This window comes from Paroedura picta, chromosome 16 (assembly GCF_049243985.1).
Source record: "Paroedura picta isolate Pp20150507F chromosome 16, Ppicta_v3.0, whole genome shotgun sequence".
In the NCBI taxonomy this organism is placed as follows: domain Eukaryota; kingdom Metazoa; phylum Chordata; class Lepidosauria; order Squamata; family Gekkonidae; genus Paroedura; species Paroedura picta.
In genome coordinates, this window is record NC_135384.1 from 8,926,748 (window position 1) to 8,945,543 (window position 18,796).

The window sequence follows — 18,796 nt, forward strand, 5'->3', positions numbered from 1 at the left end:
AATGCTGGCAGGGGCTCATGGGAATTGTAGTCCACGGACATCTGGAGGGCCGCAGTTTGACTACCCCTGTCTCAGGGTGTCTGCTGTGGGGAGAGGAAAGGGAAGGCGATATTAAGCCGCTTTGAGACTCCTTCAGGTGAAAAAGCGGGTTACAAAACCTGGAGGCGGTCTGAAGTGGGGGTGTGGGGCTGTGCGTCAGACCCACAGAGGCCCAGACTGTGCTGTGGCGCGAGGCAGGCCCTCCTCTCAATGCCCCCCTCCACAGCAGGTCCTCTGAAAAGACAGGACAAAACTGGCTGCATAGGGACTTGCGACCTTTTGGCTCAGCTTTGCAGCAGGCGGGGGCCACTGACGCATGGACCTAGCAGCCCTGCAGCCTCCCGAAACAAGGCGCTGGGGGAGGGGGCCGGACCTGGAGCCAAGATTGTGTCTCCGAAACGGCCTGTTTCCCCTCCGGACTAGCCGCGGCACGGACGAGCAGGTGGCAACCCTTCCACGGACCAGCCTGGCCCAGGGGGTGGGTGTTCAAACACTCTTTCCGAGGGGAAGCCAGCTTTTCCTGGGCCCGCATCTCAGGCGGGAAGGCGCATCCCTGCCGTGCAAGCCCAAAGCCATCTTCCTGCGCATGAAGTCGATCCAGCATCAGCCTTCACCTTTTGCAGTCTCTGCAGCAGAGCCCCGGCGACCACTGCAGTGGCTACAGCAGTGTGCTCCTCTCCCCCTCCCCACCCGTGCTGCAGGACAGCAATGCAGGGAGAGGAGGAGGAGGAGGAGGAGGAGGAGGGAGGGAGGGGCGGGCTGGCTGGCTGGCGATTCTCTGCTCTTGGCCTGGGGGTCGTCTCCTGCTTTGACGCTTCCTTCCCGGGTCCAGCAGGGGTAGGAGGGGGGAGCGCTCCGATCCTGGTGCCGCCTTTGCACGCCGTGGGCCTCCGCACTGCCCCGCAGGGGGGCCGCATCTCCGGCTTGTCCTCCCGTGCTCCCGCTGCCTGCAGCTGCATTCATAAAACTGCCACCCGCAGCAAACCTGAGCTCATTCATAAAAGGAGGGGGGGAAATAAATTTCCACTGCAGTGTCAGAGAAGGGGCGATGAGGAGGGAGTGCGCTGCTCGGCAGAGCGGACCGAGGATTTTGGGATCGTCTGCCTGGGGGGTGGTCAGGGACCGGCTTTCTGGCTGCCAGACCCTTCCCCGGAGCAACCCGTGGGATTCCAGGGGGGCTTGAGCTTCCCCCTGTCCCACTAAAGGTCAGGATAGTGGCCGTTTCCCCAACTGGCTATCAAAACACGAAGACCAGCCCTGCTGAATCAGACCAAAAGTTCTCAGAGGTCAGGGACGGAGCATATGCCTTGCCTGAAGAAAATCCTAAATTAAATCCCTGCATCTAAAGGGTGTCATTCTTTCTTTTTTTTTTTTTGGAGGGGAAGGGGGTCTTTCTCACCTGAGACCTTGGAAGATCTGTCAAACAGACAGCTGTGAACTCTGCAGCAAGGGACACAGATATCCACGGTTGCCCCTAATTATCCCTGTGGGACTTTCTCGTGTTCCCTTTCTTCTCTGAGCCATCATTCTTCCCGTCCGGTCGGGTTGCCAGCCTGGACCGGGGGACTCCCCAGAATGAAAACTCATCTCCAGAGGGCTTACACCCAGCTGAAGTCGTGTCCCCCACCCCATTCCCACTGCTGAGATCTCAGGAATTCCCCAACTTGGAGTTGGTAAACGGTGGAACGGTGAGGTTCGGCTTCCTAAAAAGGTGACGTGATCAAGGCAGGGGGTGGGAAAGGATCAGTAGCCCCCGAGACTAGGGAAATTGTGCACCTTCCCCTCCAGATGGTTGGCTGGCACGTTCGGCCTGTGCCCTTTTGGGACAGACTGCCCAAGCCAGACTGGAAAAAGAGTCACGTGAAGGTCTGGGGAAGGGGATGACGGCCGGATGATGTCGTGCGGCTGATGCACACCATCCTGTGGTCACCTGGCCAGCTGCCTGTGAAGGTGCAGAAACAAGCACAGTTCTCCACATTAGAGAACTGTCTCAGCCTCACCCACCCCACAGGGTGTCTGTTGTGGGGAGAGGAAAGGGAAGGCAACTGTAAGCCCCTTTGAGCCTCCTTCAGGTAGGGAAAAACGGCATATAAGAACCAACTCTTCTTCTTCTTCTAGAGGCTTCTGGCCACTGCGCCCTGCTAGCTCACAAAACCAAGGAAGAAAAGTACAACTTCCTCCCTGCGGCATTAGTTTTCTAGGTGCAGGGAGCTGCTTCGGGCAAAGGAGCATTAACACCCAGAACCTTCCCCCGTGGTCCGAGGAGGTCCAGTCCATTCTCCTGCCTCCAACCTTCGTAGACCGGCCTTGAGTTTTTGTCAATTAATTGGCCAATCTATCCGGCCTTACACACAAGCCAGTGAGCCTGCTTTTCCCAGGAAACCTGCATAGGATGGGGGCTGCATATGCATTTTTTAGGGTTGCCAACTTCCAGGGGGTGCCTGGAAATCCAGGCAACAGAGACCAGCATGACCCTGCCTCTCCCCAAATCGCCCGGAAACGAGACCTGGATTCAGCAGTCCTCATTTGCACATTAAAAAAAAAAAGAAATTGTTTTGCGGGAGATAAATATTTCAGGCGAACAGTTGCCTGTGACACAATTCGGCAGCTCTCGTGCTGCATCTGCTTGTCTAACCTTTTGAAATTAGATTTGGGAACATATGTCTTCTCAGGTGCTGTCTGCCCGCCTGTTCTTTTGTTTTTTTTTTTGTTTGTTTTTTTTAAAGCATCCGTATTAAAAGCGCTCTCGAAAAAGCCCACTGCCGGGCGAATCAAAGGCACCTCGTTGAGCCGCCCTGAGCCGTATGGGAGGGCGGTATAGAAATCTAATAATAAATAAACATAAAATAAAAACCGACCCAAAGATTTTTGGAACGACCGCTCTGCTTTGAGCCCTTGGTCTCGCACGAGTCATTCCTGCAGCCTCAGTTTCCCCCTCTGTAAAATGTGACCAGCCCGGGCGGGGGTTGGGGGGGGGCTATTTTTAGGCTGTCGTGAGGTTGCCTCGTGTGCTGATGGTGCGGTTAAAATTATCCCTGCGAGCAGGTGCCAGCGATGAAGGGCTTCTGGGTGCCAGGGGGCACCTTCTAGATCTGGCAGCATTCATATTTGTGGCTGGCAGAGGAAGAGAAAGCTCTCTTTTTTAAAAAGAAAATTCGTTAATGTCCTTCCAGGCTTCGGCTAGGGGAAATCTAGGTCACCCCAGCGCGGCTGCATCATAAGGTTCCCCCATCTCCTCCTTTTCTCTCTCTCTCTCTCTCTCTCTCTCTGTGCTGCCCCAATGCAGAGGGGAGGGGTCTATTTCTGGAAATGCAGCCCCTGTTATGCAACAGCACTCCTGAGAGCAAGCCTATTTTTATCCAGGCTGCGAGCTTGCGGGCTGCAACAATCAGACCCCACTCAAATAGTGTCAGACCCCACTCAAATAGTGTCCCCTGGCAGCGGGCGACTTTCCAGGCCGCCTGTCCGGTGGCTGCCCCCACGGGGAACGGCCCTGTAGTCCTAACCCCACGACCCCGCTGCAGTTTGAGGCCTGCCAACCCCACTCCTAAAGCAGACTGACCCTCCTTTTGGTGAGCGTCCCTGGGACCCTCTCTGGAACAGCTCCGGTGTTCTGGCTTTTGGCTCAGGGGCAGAGCGTCTGCTTGGCATGCAGAAGGCCCCAGGTCTTCTCCCCAGCGTTTCCAGACAACCTCTCTCTCTACCAAAGACCCTGGAGGGCTGCTGCTTGTTGGAGCAGACAGGAAAGACTGTGATGGACCCCTGGTCTGATTCTGCATCAGGGAGCTTTGTCTGCCTAGGGTGACCCACAGCACCCCATAGGATTTGCCCAACAACCAAAATTTCACATCCATGGCCCATTGCCAGAATAGGAGGAGGAAAAATGAAGGAGAAGGAGGGGGGGGGGCAAAAAATTGAGGTAACTTTACTATATTTTGTAAGGTGCAGACTTCTTTTTCAAGACCTCCCCTTCCCGAAGACGAGCTGTTTTTTGTACCCTGCTTTCTCCGATCCCAAGGAGTCTTGAAGCAGCTTACAATCACCTTCCCTTCTTTTCCCCACAACACAGAGAGAGGGTGCATTTCTTCCGGCCCTTACTGGCAGGAGGGGAGAGCTGCCAGACAAAAGGGCAGTGTGTGAATTATTTGACCCTAATTTTTGTGCCTTTGGGAGATGTCTGGGTCAACTTTGATTGGTGCAAGAGAAATTAACCTGCCCTTCATTGTAGGAATAAGACCAGAGGCAGGTACTGGAGGTTACAGATAAGACCAGGGGTCGGTACCACCCCTTTCTCATCCCTGCCATTAACCGCACAGATACAGAGTGACAAGAAGAACTGTAATGAGTTAAGTAAACAGGGAAGTGTCATTTGAACGCTGGCCATAATAAGCTGGCCTCCTGGCCCTGACCCTTTTGATCACAGGGGTCTTGACACAAGGTCTCTACCTGCACTCCCCACTGGTGGGTTTTTCCGGCGCTCAGAAGGCTTGATCCCAGACACATTTCTTCTTCAGATCTCTGATGGGGGGCGGGGAGCTTAAAACAGAACCCTAGAACTGGACGGGGGACAGTTGACCCCTCCCCAAGGACCACCTTCCTAATTTTTTTGAAATTTATTTCATTCATTATTACATCCGTTTGCCGCCCTCCCTCCAGGGACCCAGGGCGGCTCATGACGATACAAATCGCGTAAAAATATAATTTAGGAGTTAAAAACGAATCGAGAGATTGTAGAACCATTAAAAACCAAAATCAAACACTGAATTGCTTGCTTCTCTTAATCCTATGGGAGAAAACGGGGAGGGGAGGGGGGAGGGGGCGGAAGGCCCTAGCTGAGGTCTAATTTGGTGGGTTTCGGGCAGGAGGGCAGAGATTCAAGGGGTCCTTCCAGCCTCACCCGTAGGCCTTGTGGAAACGTTCTGCCTAAATCGTCCCCGGGAGCCGCTGTTTCCCTGCGTAGGGAAAACCTATTTTAAGGAATAAATATTAACCTTGCCTCACACTCCGGAGCCAAATTGCATTGGGAGACTTGAAGGGGGGGGGGCAACTCGCAGCGAGGAAAAGCTGACCAAGGTCCCTCCAGGGAAGGAACGAGCATCGTTCTCATTAACTTGGTCCCTCTGGGCGAAGACATTCAATTAGCAACGAAGGAGCAGAGGCGGAGAAGCCAGCAAACTGCACAATGTTGGCATCTTCCCCATGTCCCGTGGAGGGAAGGAATGTTTCGGTTCTTGGACAGAGGACTTGGGATCTCTCCACGACATCTTCCCCGTGTGCCTTAGCAACGTGTTTCGCACCCAGGCCACGTTCTCCCGGAGCTGGTAGACCTGCGTGCCTGGGCGGCCCTCCAGGAGGAGGTTGTAGGCATCTCTTATTTAGTGCTCCGACGCTGCAGTATACAGGAAAGCATCAGGTCAGAGGGGAGAGGTCTAACTCAGCCAGCTCTTCTGACATGCCAGTTTTCGATCTGTGGAAACGTTTTAAAGAAAGCTTTCCCAGTCACAGGAGGTCCGGCCTGGGAAGCTTTCTTAAAAACATTTCCACAGATCGAAAACCGGTTGTCCGTCTCAGCGAGACAATGACTAGTTTTCGCCCATGCAGGAGAACGGGGTAAGAGAGTCCCGGGGTGGTAGAACGGTCTGAACCTATTTAGAGGATGACAGAGCCCACACATGGTGGAGTGGCTAAGAGCAACAGCCTCTAATCTGGAGGACCGGGTTTGATTCCCCACTCCTTCCCCACCTGCAGCCAGCTAGGTGACCTTGGGCTAGTCACAGTCCTGATAAGAGTTGTCCTTTCAGTTCTCCCAGAGCTCTCTTGGCCCTACCGACATCACAGGGCGTCTGTTGTGGGGGGAGAAAGGGGGAGGCAATTGTAAGCTGCCGGGGTACTCCTTTGGATAGTGGAAAGTGGGATATTAGAAATCAACGGTCTTCTTCTTCACTCCTGTGCTTGTGTGTTTTAAATGCACCAGAACTGTAAGAGAAGCTGGGGAGGGGGGTGCGTGTCTTTTTCATTGTTTAGTTTTCCACTGACTGGTCTTGCGTTTAGTTGTTTCGGTCAAGCAGGAATCTGCTGCCTGCAGCGGTACAGCCCATCTTGCCGACTCAGCCGCCACGTTCCCCACTGAATTCTCCTGCATGTGGGAACCCGACATTAGGCAAACGGCCAGAATACTGCTCTAAACAGGATTTCAGCACATGCTCAGCTAAAGGGAGAGAGAAGGATGCAAGCCCCTTTGTGTCCCCTTTGGGGATGCAGGTGCAGTATAAATCAACAGAAATCCATCATCTCAGCTCATGGATTGTATAGGCTTGAGAAACCTGCAGTATGTTTGGCTAGCGCCAGGGGTGGCCAGATGGTGGCTCTCCAGATATCCTGGCAGGGGCTCATGGGAATTGTAGTTCATGGGCATCTGGGGAGCCAACTCCTTAGCCACCTTAGGCGAGGCATCCCCCCTCTCCCCTCTCAAGTCAAAGCTACCTATGGTGACCTTATGAGACAGAGTTGGTTTGCCTCCACATAGAATCACAGAGTTGGAAGGGACCTCCAGGATCATCTAGTCCAACCCACTGCACAATGCAGGAACTCATAACTGACTCCAATTTAATGCTGAAGTGGTCCTTCCACCAAAAATCTCCAGAATCTAGCCTGGCCTGGAGGAAATCCTCTCTCATGACCCTGATGTTCCTTGGGGGTCTCCCATACAAATACTAGACAGGGCTGATCCTGCTTGGCTAGCCTGGGAATATCACCAGATGCCCCTACTCCAGGGGTAGTCAACCTGTGGTCCTCCAGATGTCCATGGACTACAATTCCCATGAGCCCCTGCCAGCATTTGCTGGCAGGGGCTCATGGGAATTGTAGTCCATGGACATCTGGAGGACCACAGGTTGACTACCCCTGCCCTACTCGACCGTAACCATGAGAAATCTCTTTAAAAGACATTGGCGGCCTCCCTCTTGGCCCAGTACCCGAAAGCCACTTCAAAATCTGCCTGCTATGGATTCTCCTCCAGGTAATCTAGTTTTGGAATACATCTGATAATTTGATGTGCGTAGTTCTCCGCCATTCCTAAGACTATTCACTTGTACCGATTAAAAAACTGGCCAAGATCGACTTTGACTCGGAAGGAAAGAAGAGCTTGGTTGGTCCGGAGGCGGTGAGGACCAAGGTTTTGCCCAGCCAGAGGGTGGGACCGGGTAGATTCAGGCCCGTCTCGCTACAGAGCCTGGCAAAGGAGGGTGTGGGTTCAATAACTGTTTAAAAGGCTCATAATGCCCAGTTTGCTCAACCAAATGCTCCGCCATGGGCCCGCCACTAAAACACCAAACCTGCAGCTGAGATAGTGGAGAAAGGGCTGGCCTCTTAGCCCCGTCACGACACGACGTTTCCCAAGGTGCTTTGCTTGGCAGCCATGACGGTTATGTCAGCTGGAAACTGATCAATGCTTCTTGTTTTGGCTCGTCCTCCGGCACCTGTGTCAATGGCAAAACGGCTAGCCGGGGGGTGGGGGGGTGGGAGCGGGGTTCAGTGCACATGAGCTTTCCCGCCTCCGGAGGGCACCAACTCTGACAGCCCCTCATTCTGCCGCCGCTCCCCTACAATCTGTCTGGGTTTTTCTCTGCCAAGATGCCCGTCCGCGCCCGAGCTGGGGAGTTGGCGCAGACCGAGGGGCTGGCAAGGGGCCAGTTCTTCTGCCCTGGCAGCCGGAGTCGTTCCCCGTCGGTGGCGGAGAGGCCCAGAAGCCTCTTTGCAAACCGCAGAAGCATCACAATTCCTCGGGGGGCCCTTGGAAGTTTGTGAAATCCGTTTAATGGGGGCACCGATTCATTAAGGGATAAAACCAGCTGGCGCGGAAACAAGGGTAGAGCTGATGAATTAGCCTTCTGTAAAGCAAGGTTCCCATTCGGGGGATGCCCTTTAGGAAGGGCAAGCCAGCCTAGAATGGCAGGTCTGCTGTACCCCTTCAGGGGCATGTTTCTCTCTGGCCATTCCCTCAAAAGGCCTATTGGCTTCTTATAAACACATGGGTTCATGCATGACAGCTAGCCACGAATACCTTGATTTTTTTTAATTGATGCCGAGAACACGGATGCTGATTTTATGTGGCTTCAGCAGTTAACCTTAGTGTGTTTCCATCACAGATGGACAGTGTGGTGTAAGGGTTGGAGCAAGGTTCTAGGCCTGGGGAGGTGATGGAATAGGCCAACCTTAACTGACTTATGGTACCTATGTAGAAGAAGAAGAAGAGTTGGTTCTTATATGCCGCTTTCCCCTCAAAGCGGCTTACAGTCGCCTTCCCATTCCTCTCCCCACAACAGACACCCTGTGGGGTGGGTGAGGCTGAGAGAGCACTGATATCACTGCCCGGTCAGAACAGTTTTCTCAGTGCCATGGCGAGCCCAAGGTCACCCAGCTGGCTGCAGGTGGGGGAGCGCAGAATCGAACCTGGCATGCCAGATTAGAAGTCCGCACTCCTAACCACTACACCAAACTGGCTCTCTAGGGTAGGGATGGCCAAACAGCAACTCTCCAGATGCCCATGGACTACAATTCCCATGAGCTTCCAAGTAATTATGGTCCGTGGACATCTGGAGAGCCACAGTTTGGCCAGCCCTGCCGAGGGTTTTCAAGCCAAGAAACTAACAGAAGTGGTTTTTTTTTTTTTTGGCTAACTCCTTGGACTTTCGTGGTGGTTTCCCATCTGAACCAAGGCCACCCAGCGGGCTCATGGCCACTCAGCTGGCTGCACGTAGAGGAGGAGTGGGGAATCAAACCCAGTTCTCCAGATTAGAGGCTGCCACTCTCAACCACCACACTGGCTCTCGTGCAAAAGGACGCTGAACATCTAAGCCAGTGAGTGGCCTCAGTGGGCACCGAGCAGCATCCCCGACAAAATTCAAAGCACTGAGCCCTGCGGCAGGCCTGAAGATAGTGCTCATGCCACGACAGCACACAACTATAATAATTTCTTTTTATATCTAGAACTAGATCACTGACACCTTCAAAACGAGGGCAAAGGGGATCTCCTCGCCTCTTGTGGAATGGTGGCCAGCCATGGCTTCTGCTTTGAGGACTTCCGCTGGTTGAACGGCTGGTCTGATCCCCCAAGCACCTAGATTTCTCTCGGTGTGGGCACAGCTTCATCGCTCCCCAAGGCCACCCTCACCACCCCAAGGCCACCCCATTTGCAACCGCCCACCCATCTCCTCCTGGTTCCTTTCCTTCCTCTGGTATCGCAGGAAGGGACTCCAAGATGGCGCCAGATGCTTAGAGCAGCTTGTAATGTTTCCTTTGCAACAATGGCATCATGTTCTTCCCCTCAAACAGAGGAGCATGGGAGCAAAGAGGTGGAAAGGCCAGTGGTAGAAACAATAATGTACAAAGAAAACTGCCTGCGAAAAAATAAACTCACAATATTTCAGTGTGGATTCCACTTCCTCTGTCACATTTGCTCAAAAGCTCAATTGCTCACACCGACACCACTTCTAATTCAGGCTTTCTCAACCAGGGTTTCGCGATGGCCCTGGAAGGGTTTCGCGAGAGGGGGGAAATTAATTAATTTTCCATCCATTTTTTAAATTTGTTATACATTTATCGGGTGATATGACCAGATACCGTCATGTCGATCTGCACTGTTCCCCCCCCAATGGCCAATGATGGGGTGGGGGGGGGATGGGGAGGGGCCCCAGGTATGCTTCTCAGCCATGTTCTGCATGATCGCTCTGCTTCTGGGGTTTCTTGGAAGTGTTTCAGGGGTTTCTCAATGGCCAAAAGGTTTAGAAAGGCTGTTCTCTAGTTTCTTGAACTGTGAAGGAACTGGCAATACTGTCGCTAGGAGCAATTTTTTACTTATAGGGTTTCTGTAGCCTGGACATACACAAGGGTGGTCAAACCGTGGCTCTCCAGATATCCATGGACTACAATTCCCATGTGACATCTGGAGAGCCACAGTTTGGTCACCCCTATATGTGCCTTTGAGTTAAAAGTATTACATATAGGATTTTCATTGCTCATAAATACACCCATATGCTTTTTGAGTGAACATAACCGAGTTAAAGTCAATCCGCACTCAAACGTTTTGTGTTTACTTCAAGCAAAATAAATAAAAAGATGACGGCGAGCAAGAAGTTTTGCTGCTTTATTGCTAAATCCAGCCAGGCCCAGTTTTCTTTGTACATTACTGTTGATTTCATAACTGTGTCTCCCAGCTATTTTATAAGGCCAGTGGTAGAGGCACACCAGGGAGAAGAAGGGATGCATTTTTCTGCCCTCCCCTTCCCCAGATTTCTGCATCTGGCTGAAGCTTAATTCCTTTCCTTGATCAGTCTGGTCCTTTCGTGTCCCCCTCCCCGCATCCCTCCCTCAACCCATGAATGAAAACACTCCGGATGCAATTTTTTGTTGTTGAAAGTTTTAAATGAAAAGGAAATAATTTTATTACATGCTGTAACCTCGGCATGTCAGCTCATGCAGACAGTATAATGTCCCAGAGACCCAAGACCAGGGGACGCAGGAGGGTGGGCTAAGGGAAAGAATGGAGTGCAGGTGGGGGAAGCAAAGTGAATGAAATGGTGGGGGGAGAAAGAAACAAGATATGAAATGCAACCCCCTTTCTCTCAGCATCAAGGGGAGATAGGAAGGGATAGAGGACAGGACCAAGTCTTCCAGAGTTTGTCATGGGGACCGAGGCCCAAACCCTCATCCAGGAGTCCCTTGTAGCACCAGAGTTGAACGGTCGTGACAGGATGTGGGAATGAGGGGAGTGGGTGGCAGCAAACAGCCAAAAACAGTCTGACCCCATTGCTTCCTCTGGGTTCAACAGGGCTAGACCTTGCTGGTTAATCCCTCCCCCAAAAGCCACCTGTAGTCCAAGACCAAGGGGACATTCAGGGGAGAGTCCATGAAGGGCGACTGGAGGTGAAGGGCCTGGGTAGACTGGACCTATGGTCTGTTACCACAATGGATGAGCAACGTTCAGGCAAGGGAATCATGGATGTATTGAGGGCGGTATGCCGAGGCCAAAGAATGATGAAATCACGAGCGCATGGAAGGGTATGCGCAGGGATCGCGGGAGCTGCTGGACAGATGGAAGGCTATACGCTGGGATCATGGAGGGGTGGGATGTGCGTTTCCTGGGATTATGAAGGCCACAGAGAGCTCTCTTTCGACCACGGGATGGACAAATGGAGCAGCCTCGAAGGATGCGGGTATTGCTTCAAAGATGAATGGACAGGTCCGATGGAGGTGAAGAGCCCGTGTGGTATGAAGTATAGACTAAGAGGGATTTCCAAATGCTGAAGGACCTCTGGGGACGAGTCCCTCATCATGGCGGGGCAGAGTACTTCCTAACCAGATTTGATGTTGGAAGGGGATTGACCGGGCAGCCCGAAGAATGTTTTGGAGGAAGCTTGATGGAAGGTCTGCGTGGCCCCCGGACTGAGTGGCCGGTTGCCATGCTGGATGAGAAGCCTGATTTGGAACGCAACCGGGAGAAGCAGGGAGGCCACCTGACGTTCATGGCTGAGACAATGGGACAATAAAGAGCTGGTGACAACTGGGGGGTTGGGGGAGGGAGGGTGCCCTCATATAAGGACTCCAGGATGTTTGTGAAACTGGCTGGCTTTGGGGAATGGGCGACACAAGCCAGGACCCTGGGCCGTCCTGCCACTGTGAGGCCGACTGGGGCTGCGCTGCTGGGTACGAGGCCCCTCCCCTCCTAGGACAGGCCTGCAGTTAGGACAGAGTTATTGCTTTCTGTACAAAATTGGCCTGGGGTAACTGCTCAGCTAGGAGAGCCTGGGTATAAAGGCAGGCTGAGCCAGGAGGGCCGCCATCTTGTGTCTTTGAAAAACAAGCAACGGCACTCAAAATGGCCGCCTTCCTGTCCCCACAGCCCAGCAATCGAAGGAGACCATGGGCCACGTAGACAGTGGCCAGGCTGCGAATTAATAGGGTGATGTCTATGCATATTACAATGTCCTTCACATGTGCGTGGGGTCTGCTGCTTTCCGGTTGTGTGTACGCATAACGCGCATGCTTCCTTTACTCATGCGCAAAACATGGGTGTCTTTATGCTCTAGAACTAGTTAAAGAGTTATTTCTTTTCCTCTCGGGTTCCGTATGGGAGCTAGGGACCTCTCATAAAGAAATCTCAGCTTTGCCCTTGGGTGGACTATGATCCCCCCCGAATCGCTGAAGGTAGCCATGACAGTTTGTAGCAAACCAAGATAGGTTTATAGCGAGGATATGCCAGGAGCACAGGTCAAAGTTTGCGAGGGCAAGTGTGAAAAGTTATCTGCCCATGTTTTGCATAGATGTATTTATTTGTGCATAAATGCATGTGCTACACTGCTGCGTGTAGCTCCATTGGTGAGCATTACGTGTGAGACAATGGGGATTACCCAGGCGTGAATGCACGCTCTCTTTCTTCAAGTATATTCCCACAGTGACACGTCTACACGATAAGCCTAAACCAGTTTAATCACGGTGGGCTTCTCTCCAGGAGGTCTGGGAACTGAAGTTGGGGGAGCGTGCGGAGAGCTTGCTAGAGAGAACTACAATCTCACCTTCTCAGGGCCGAACGAGAAAGCCCGGGGTCCTTTCCCAGAAGGGAGAGGGGAAACCAGTTTCTACAGAACAGAAATCTCCTAGGGATAGGCTTATAGATCTTTCTCCTCAAGGGATCCTCATTCTCATCCGTCTGCAAAGTAGTTAGGACATAAGATTGTTCTTCCCTGCTGCTCCCCCCTCCCTCCCCACGTTCCTCTGTAGCTGTCCCATGAACAGGGGCCTGGCCTGGCGGGAGTCAGCAGATTAAACTCTTCCCAGCATGTGCTGGGAAGAGAGGGGAAAGGTGGTCCCACTCACAGCTGCACCTGGACCTGCTGTTCAAGGCACAGCTACAGAAGCCAGCTGCGAAACAAGCAAGGCTGCAGAGAAGGTCAAATGTAACCCCGTCGCTGCCTTACAAAAGACATACCCGTCCCTAGGGTGATGCTCCAGCAGCTCCACGTACAGCCAGGTTTATAGTTCAGATAGGTCCCTAGGGCCCCTCGGTGGGCTGGATCCTGCTCAGAGACAGGGGAAGGGAAGTTCCACACAGTGCAGTTCTGGTTGCACCTGCAGTAAACATCAAGCCCTGGTTGGGGAGCTTGACAAGAAGTGCTGCTGGGGGCAACCTTCAAAAGGCTGCTGGACTGCCCGGTTTGGGAAGGCGATAAATGTCGGATGGAAGAAGAACAGGACCACGGGGCGGGCGTGTGGCTGAGCCACGCCTCCGCCTTGCACAAGTGGAAACGGAAGACGGGCTGCGGTCCTTCAACGTGAGGGCTGCTGGCCGTGACTTCCTTGCTTCCCTTTGCATAAGAGCTCCTGTGTGGGCAAGCAGGGGGCTGTGGGATGCAACCCCAGGCGCATATGCACCTGCCTACGCTTCCTGATGCTGTGCATGTAAATTGCTCCTGCGGTGTGAGTGTGGCATGAAGGGGCAGAAGCACGTTGTCCATGTGCTCGCTGCCTCACGTCCATGCTCACGGGGGTGTTCTCTGTCATGGGTCTCTACCATTGTTTGTATGCTTATGGGAAAGTTCCCTCGCCGAACTACAATTCCCAGGATTCTTTTGTGGCGAAGCCATGACAATCATCTGTTTTCTGTTTATAAAACCAATCTAGTGTAGGTATGTCTTTAATTTTTAAGGTGCCAGGAGACTCTTGTTTTTGGGCAGAACAGACTTACCGGGCTTTCTTTCAGAATGAATAAAGAAAGGAAGGGAGGAAAGAAGGGGGGGGGGAGAATGAGATTAAAGAGATGGAATGGGGGCCAATACATTGATACAAACTTTTATGTTGTCCCCAATTTACCCTTCAGCCCTCCCCCCCACCCCCAAAACACATAACAGTTCAACATTTGAGAATTCAAAACATTTTGGCACATGAATTGTATGTGAAGGTAGGAAATACCACGGAGTGTCAGGTACAATAAAGGCCCCGGCATTTGCATGAGTGGGGGGAGAAGTGACCGTTAATCTCTACCCCATGTGATCATTCCTTATCGATATTTTCCTATCGGTTATCGGGAATGATCAAAGGAGTGACTTTTAATGGTCATTTTTTTACCCAAAGCTCTTAAAAAAGAAAGGAGGAAAAAAGAAAAACGTCGACATTCCTGAAAAATGAAAAAGGCTGGGGATTGATACATACATATGTATTCAATTCAATATTCAATTTTTTTTTTGTTATTTTGGTCACAGACACTGAACTAGGAAGTAAAAAATAATTTCAAGTTTCAAGGCATTAAAATATAACATTCCGTATTAAAGCTTCTGCTGGGAGCTGAGCATCGCTGAAGAGTTCTAAAATCAAATTGTAAATATTGAGGGATTACGAATTAACCGTTCCAATTTTTTTTTCTTCCGGCGAACTAAAATTTAAAAAATCATCGAAGTCTCCACCACCACCCCTTGTGCAACTGATGCTGGTTAAATCTTTTGCTCAGTGAGGACAGGAGAAATCCGATTTGGGGGGGGGGGGGGGGGGAAACCCTTTGAAAATTACAAAAGAATTCTTTCTTTGAAAATATTTTCGTCACTTTGTTTTTTTTTTGGCAACATCGCACCCGGTCTTTCTTCGACCCCCCCCCTGCATTTTGAAAAGTCCTTTCTCCTGCATGTGCCCCCACCCACTCCCCGTGGAAAATCCTTAGGCCTTCATTACAGGACTCTTTAAAACATTGCTCCGGCAACGGGAAAGGGGGGAAAAGGGATTTATGAAAAAATAGCATCACTTTCTAAATTTTATCTATCAGAATTATTATTTTACATCTGCTTGAAAAAATAGCTCTGTGTCCCTTCCCCACCTCCCTCGAACCCACCCTTTTCGGCCTGAACTTTTGGCACCGTTCTCCGCCGAACGTAACGACGCCCCCCCCCTTAGACCGTACCCCTCCACTGACACAGCAGGGGGGGCCCGCAAAACCAAACTTCCACCCCTCCCACCCGCACCCAAGCTTTCCTGAGTCTAGAAACACCCGTCTTTCCTCCGTTGCCCCCTCTGGCTCCCGATTTCACACAGCACTGGGAAGGAGCATTGTGATAACACAATGGGTGAATGCCTGACCCCCCCCCCCCAGTTACGGAGCCCCCCCCGGATACGGAGCCTCCCACAAGCACTTGCGGTCTAGTCTCACCCTCCCCTTCCAAGGCCTCAGATCACCCTTACCATCTGCAAGAGAATGGGGCACCCTGCCCCCTGTACCTCCAGAATGAATCAGGGTTATTCCCATACCCACCCACCCACCCCGGGGAGACACCTAACTAGAGGCAGGTATCCAGCTGCGCAAAGGTATGGAGTCACCTGTGTTGTAGCCGGCACAGGTAGGCCGTCACAACTAAGCATGCAAACCTAGGAATTTGAAAAACAACTTGAGCCGCTGTTCCGCGGGCCACCTCTGGGTGGGGCAGCACCGTGCAAGCTCTACTGGACAGGTCAACGGGACAGAGTGGTCAAGCCTGCCAGAGCCTTGCAGAATCCTCCCCTTAGAGCAGGGGTGTCCAAACTGTGACTCTCCAGATGTCCATGGACTACAATTCCCATGACATAGGGATTGTAGTCCTTGGACATCTGGAGTGTCACAGTTTGGACACCCCCGTCTTAGAGCTTAGCTGAATAGTTCGAGCGGAGACAAATTTTCTACGGATGATGAAAAGATTCAAGAATGGTCCCCTTCACATGCTGCTTCCCTTGCCTTGCCTTGCTCTGCAATGTGTCCTTACTCAGTTCTGGCTTCCTTTGAGGGGGTGGCTCCAGGAGGTGGCTGGTGACTTCTTGGAATGACAACTGGATCTCCAGACAACAGAGATCCATTTGTTCTGGAGAAGACGGCCACTTGGGAGTCCCTCTGCTTTCCAAACCCCACCATTCCTCACCCTTCAAAAAACCTCTACTAATTTTCCAACCAGAACTGGCAATCCTAGGCTCCAACACAGATTAGCAATGTGTGGTGGTGATGAAGCCAAATCTGAGCAAGGGCAATATTCTTGGCCTGCTACTGATAAATAAAATGGGAGGTAAGAAGCAACCAAGAATGCTGCCTCTGTCGCTCAGCTGGCTTTTGCAGGCCCACCCTGGGAACACCCTCTTCTACAGCTTGCCAAACTCAACCCTATAGGGCCAAGAATTATTAGGACACACCATGGTCACATGATCTGTTGCTCCGAGGACAACCTACAAATCAAACCCAGAGCTCAGCATGAGGAATTTCGGTCGCAATCTGTGCGAAATTTCGCACTTGTTCCCTGGTTTCGGGCCCACACCGACCATCCGTCCAGCCAGGTAAAGCAGTCTGCAAACTGTCCGATATTTGGTCTACTATTATAATTTTACAAGTGGCGGTGCCATTTGAATCTTGTGCCTCAGGCACCAAAACGTCTCTGCCTACAACATTACAGAGGGCATAAAACACAGTGGCTGTATAGGCAAGGGTTGGAAGCTGCAAAATAGGTATTAGGGAGCGTCTACTCATAAAAGAGTTGCCTGAATGAACCATGACAAATAGGTTTGCGAGGATCAGAGTTACATGCAGCTCGATTCATCCAGCTCTTCTGTTCCACACATTCCCAGGCCGGTAAGCATCACAAACACGCAAATGTCCCTAACTAACAGAGTCACACAACCACGTCCCTACTAGGCAACTAACGTAGGTATGAGATTCTGAGGACAAAGTGCGCCATTCAAATCTTTTCCCATTGCCCCTGGTGCCCAGGAGGTACCAGTAGCCAGTCTTGGAGCTTGAAATCTGTATTTCTCCCACAATGCATAAGTACAATAAAATCAGAGTCCAGTGGCACCTTAAAGACCAACAAAGACTCATTCAAGGCGTGAGCTTTCGAGGGCAAGCGCTCTTCCTCAGACTAAGAACTGACCATCATGGCAGTGCCTAAGGAGAGTGCTTGCACTCGGAAGCTCAGGCCTTGAATAAATCTTTGTTGGTCTTAAAGGTGCTACTGGACTCTGGTTTTATTGTGCTACTTCAGACCAACACGGCTACCCACTTGAATCAATGCCTTAGTATTTATCTTTTTTTCCAGCCAGGTGCTTGGCAGGAATAAAGAGTGTCTCTGAACATGTGCAGAGAGCCCTTCCCTGCCCGATGAAGCACCACAAGCTGCCACGCAGACCCTTCCGAATTAAGGCTGCCAAATAACGGCCTGACCACCTGGATGGGTGCAAAACCAGGCAGTTGCCGCATTTCACAGCATGGAGCTAAATAACAACCCCTGATGCTGACTGGAGATCAAACTGATATCAAAAGAGCTAAGTTTCAAAGCTGGCAACTGCATTCTGAACAGCAGGTGTGTGGACGGTAGAGGTTAAACCCCAGGAGGTTTAAAACTTTGGGTTCTCAGGTTGCCCCCTGGCCCCCAGCCAGGCGTGGGGGGGGCAGGGGTGCCAGATTCAGGTTGGGAAACTCCTGGGGATTTGGGGAGGGATCCTGGGAAAGACAGGGACCTCAGTGAAGCACAGCGCCGCCACCGAAGTATCAATTTTCGTCAGGGGAATTGATCTCTGCAATCATTAGTTGTAATTCTGGGGGATCACCAGGTCCCGCCCGGAGGCTGGCATCCCTATTAGCACTTCTCAGCTGGCTAGACAATGAATAAGCTCTTAGTCCTTCCGCCGCATGAATTTTAGCGGATGAATTAATTGATTAAATGTGCAATCAATTTGTCTACGAGTCAAAACAATAATCCGGAACCAAAAGCACTTTAGATGAAGCACGTGTACGTTTAGCAGAAGAGGCATTCCTTCCGATATCTTTTTTTTAAAAAAAAGGGTGGGGGTGGGACTTCTTGTCTTAGATGGCTCTCAGCATCTTTCGTTTTTATATTTGTATATTTGATGTAACGTACGTATTTAGTAATCTCCTTTATGGCAACTGTAGTCAATCTAAAAGTGCTCAATCCATTAAGACAGCCAATTCGATTGTCTTGGAACAGCATATGAATCGAACACTTCTGCGCTCAAATGTGATGACATTATTAACAAAAGAAACTAGCGACACTTAAGAATGATGAAGAAAAAAGTACACTTAATTGTGTTCAGCTTGATGGGGGTGAGGGGGGCTCTACCACACCCCTTGCTGGATTCTAGGAAAACTTTCAGCTTTCCGCAGGGCCTGTAAGATGGAGCTCTTCCACCAGGGTCTATGATTGAGGCCAGTGCAGAGAGAAGATCTGTGGGCCCCCCAAAGGAAGGTATTCCAGTATATTTTAACAGTGGTGGCCAGCAGTTCTCCCCGAGTCCCCAGTGGGGGTAGGTAGGGGGTTGGTTTGCCGCCATGCTTGTTATTGGAATCTGTATCTCTGTTAATTGTTGTAATTTTACCGGGAGTTTTAGGGGACTCTGTATCTTTATTTTTTATCTTGTAACCCAGGGGTAGTCAACCTGTGGTCCTCCAGATGTCCATGGACTACAATTCCCATAAGCCCCTGCCAGCATGGACATCTGGAGGACCACAGGTTGACTACCTCTGTTGTAACCTGCTGTGAGCCAGCTTTGCTGAGAGTGGTGGGAAAGAAATTCAAGTGATAAATGATAACAATAACAACAACAACTAGCTGAAACTGTCTCTGGTGATTCACACTGCAGCAAACTGCTGCAAATCTGCCATAAAGCAACTGCCATAAAGCAGTAAGACACAACAGGTGACTCAATGAACGGTCACTGCCCCCTGTTTCCACAAATTTAAGTTTTA